Genomic DNA, 3,926 nt, shown 5'->3' on the forward strand with positions numbered 1-3,926 from the left:
CTGCTATTAGACTTCCGCATCTGTGGACTCTACTCTTCCAACCAACTTCGCTTCTGTGACTACCTGTCCGCATTTGTGGACTCGCATCTGTGGACTCGCATCTACGATCATACTTCCGCATTTGCGATGACACCAGTTCCGACATACTTCTATCAATGAAACTCAAACCAAAACAAACTGAAACCAATCCAAAACACACCCGGGGCCCCCAGGATGCTATCCAAACATACCAACAGTCCTAAAACACAATATCAACCTACTCGAAGCCTCAAAATCACATAAAACTACACCAAAACCATGAATCATACTCCAATTAAAGCCTAATGAAACTAATGAACTTCCAAATTCTAAAACTCATGTCGAATCACATCAAACCAACCCGGAATAACCTTAAGTTTTGCACACTAATCCAAAATGACACAACGGTCCTATTCCAACTTCTGAACCAAATTTCGAACCTTAGATAAACAAATTCAACTCTCAACCAAGCCTATCTACCTTCCAAGCCTTCAACATTTCCAACTTTTGCCGAAAAGCGTCAAATCAACCTACAGACCTCCAAATTATTCGGACAAATGCCTAAGTCCAAAATCTCCATACGAAGCTATTGGAATCATCAAAACACTATTTCGAAGTCCTCTACACAAAAGTCAAATTCCGATCAGCCCGTAGAACTTAAGCTTCCAACCCTAGGCCTAACTGTCTCAATTTACTCTGAAACCTCCTTGAAACCAAACCAATCACCCTGGCAAGTAACGTAACCACAAACACACATATATAAGGCATCAAACAGGGGGAATGGGGCTAAAATACTCAAAACGATCGGCTGGTTCGTTATATTCTACCCCTCTAAAGCAAACGTTCGTCCTCGAACGTGTCTAGAATCATACCTGGAGTCTTGAAAAGCTGAGGATATCTATACCACATCTCCTGCTCGGTCTTCCCAGTAGCCTCCCTGACAGGCTGACCTATCTAATGAACCTCCATAGATGTTATATTCTTTGACCTAAACTTTCGAGCCTATCGATCCAAAATATCCACCGAATCCACATCATAAGTCAAATCTCCATTTAACTGTACCGTGCTGAAGTCCAAAATATGTGAGAGATCACCATAATACTTCTGGAGCATAAATACATGAAATACTAGGTGAACGCCCAATGGACTATGTGGTAAGGCAAGTCTGTAGTCCACCTCTTCAACTCTTTCAAGCATGTCAAAAGGGCCAATATACCTAGGGATTAACTAGCCCTTGTTCCCGAACCTCATCACACCATTGATGGGAGACTCACCCACCATAGATGCAACATCACGAGCCCTCCTGTGAGCATAACTCTTCTGCTTGAACTGTGTTGTACGAAGCCGCTTCTGGATCAACTTCACCTTCTGCAAATCATTAAGGACAAAATTAGTGCCTTACAACCTAGCCTCCCCAGACTCAGACCAACCAATCGGAGAGCGACACCGCCTCCCATATAAGGCCTCATAAGGAGCCATCTTGATACTCAGCTTATAGTTGTTATTGTAGGCGAACTTTGCTAACTGAAGAAACTGATCCCATGAACCCCCGAAATCAATAACTCAGGCATGTAACATGTCCTCCAAGATCTGAATAGTGCGCTCTGACTGTCCGTCCCACTGGGGATGAAATGTTGTACTCAACTTGACCTGAGTGCCCAACTCTTGCTACACTGCCCTCAAAAAATGTGATATAATATGGGTGCCTTAATCTGAGATAATAGACACAAGAACACCATGAAGGTAAACAATCTCACGAATGTAAATTCAAGTCAGCTGCTCTAAATGGTAGGTAGTCACAACTGGAATGAAATGTGCAAACTTGGTCAGTCTGTCCACAATAACCCATACTGCATCACATTTCCTCAAGGTCCGTGGAAGTCCAACTACAGAAGTCATCGTGATACGCTCTCACATCCACCCCGGAATATCAAGCCTCTAAAGCAAACCACTAGGTCTCTGATGCTCCTACTTCACCTGCTGACAGTTCTAACACCAAGCAACATATTTAACAATATCATTCTTCATCCTCCGCCACCTATAGTGCTGCCACACAAGTTTCAATTAACAAAATGAACCTATTCCAATTTTTGGAACAATAATATGAACATGATACCATCAAATCAACTCGGTCATACTTGTGAACTCTCCAATTCTTCAAGTTGTCAAATTTTTGACAAATAGAGCCAAAACCTTCTGGGAACATCCAAATTTCAAATCCGAACATATGCTCAAGTCCAGAATCGCCATACAAACCTATTGAAACCATTAAATTTTGATTCCGAGGTGCTTTATTCAAAAGTCTAATCTTGGTCAACTCTTCCAACTTAAGCTTCCGAATTAAGAATTACTCTTTGAAATCAACTCCGAATCTCTCAAAAGTCAAAATCGACTATGTGCACGCAAGTCATAATGCATAATATGAAATATCTCAAAGTCCCGAACCCCGAACGAAGTGCTAAAATTCAAAATGACTTTTCGGGTAGTTACACTAGCATTAAAAACAAAAGTCACTAGATATAGCTTATTTTGTGCATGGAATCTAAGCAAGTGACAATTGGTCTCAAAATTTTAAAAACCTATAAAATACTTGGATTTTTTAGCTTATTGATAAATAATACTCCCTCCGTTTCATATTAAATGAGGTATTTTCCTTTTTAGTCTGTTCCAAAATAAATGGCACATTTCTAAATTTGGAGATAATTCAACTTTAAACTCCTCATTTTACCCGTTTTACCCTTAATGAGAAGCTTTTATAACCACACAAAAGTCATGGCCCCACAAAGCTTTACCCCTTAAGCTTTTAAGACCACAAATATCAAAAGTCTTTTTTTTTTCCTTAAACTCCGTGCCGAGTCAAAGTACCCATATTCAAGATAAGATACATTTTAAACAACCGTCTGAGTTCATGACTTTTTCGTCTTACCAAAATTGCAACTTTTAATGCTTTGACCAAATAGAGAACTTTTGATATCTTTGTTACAGTTGGAACTAAATCAGATTTAGTAAAGTTGGTAACAACTTAATTACTAAAGGAAAACAGATACCATGGGGTTCCATTTGTGTCCTATATAAACTCATGTTTTTTATCATTCTCTCATCCGTCAGTTCTCAAGTTGCAGCTATACATGAAGGGAGCTCACAACGATGACGATGAAGATGAAGATGTTGGAATTCAACTCCAACGACATGAATCCTGTAGAAGGGTTTATCCAAATTGAATCAATGAGTCACCAAATTGTAAGATCTTTACTTCATTGCCTTTTCCTTAATTGATATGTTATATCTATTTGTTCTTTAATATCTATCCCTTGTAAACGTTGATGTGCTTAGGTTATGGAGCCCCCGTGCTTGTGTGGGCTCTTTTTTGCACAGCACTTTCTGCCAAAGACCATGGTATAGATCTAATTTAAGCGTCTCATTTAATGGAAGTTATGTTGATTGAAGTTAAGAGTGAAACTAAATCTTCTAAATTTAACTCTTTCCTTTTTTTTTTCCAGATCCATAGTCACATAGACATGACTGACACGGACTTAGCTGGATCATGACAAGTGTTGAAAGAAAGTGGGTCTTTTAGGGTAATTTTTGGGGATGCCATTGGTGAAAAATACAACTGGAAAATATCTTGTATCTCTATTTTTGTGGTTGTCTCACAACCTTTATGTACCTAAAAAGGGATTCTATGTACAAGTAGTGATTACATGCTGACTTTATTAATACGTTCCTATCTGTATAAACTCTTGGTTTCGAAAGAGAATTGTGTCTTGAATTTTTGTTTTGCGGATTTGATTATTAAGTAGGTAATTAGAAATTGTAACAATAGCATGGATACAAAAGAGACACTGATTCACATCTCATACTTAGATACGTGAATCCAAGATCTAGGGTTAATGGGTTTAGAATGAGTA

At 38.8% G+C, this 3,926-nt stretch overlaps 1 long non-coding RNA gene across 1 annotated transcript; it reads left to right on the top strand.

Annotated features, from left to right (window-relative positions):
* The first annotated feature begins 2,984 nt into the window (after positions 1 to 2,984).
* On the top strand, positions 2,985 to 3,726 carry LOC109242607. Its single transcript, XR_002070418.1, has 3 exons — positions 2,985 to 3,258; positions 3,352 to 3,414; positions 3,519 to 3,726. It is a non-coding gene; the product is annotated as an uncharacterized LOC109242607 (long non-coding RNA).
* Positions 3,727 to 3,926: the final 200 nt, after the last annotated feature.

The sequence above is a fragment of the Nicotiana attenuata genome, unplaced genomic scaffold (assembly GCF_001879085.1).
Source record: "Nicotiana attenuata strain UT unplaced genomic scaffold, NIATTr2, whole genome shotgun sequence".
In the NCBI taxonomy this organism is placed as follows: Eukaryota; Viridiplantae; Streptophyta; class Magnoliopsida; order Solanales; family Solanaceae; genus Nicotiana; species Nicotiana attenuata.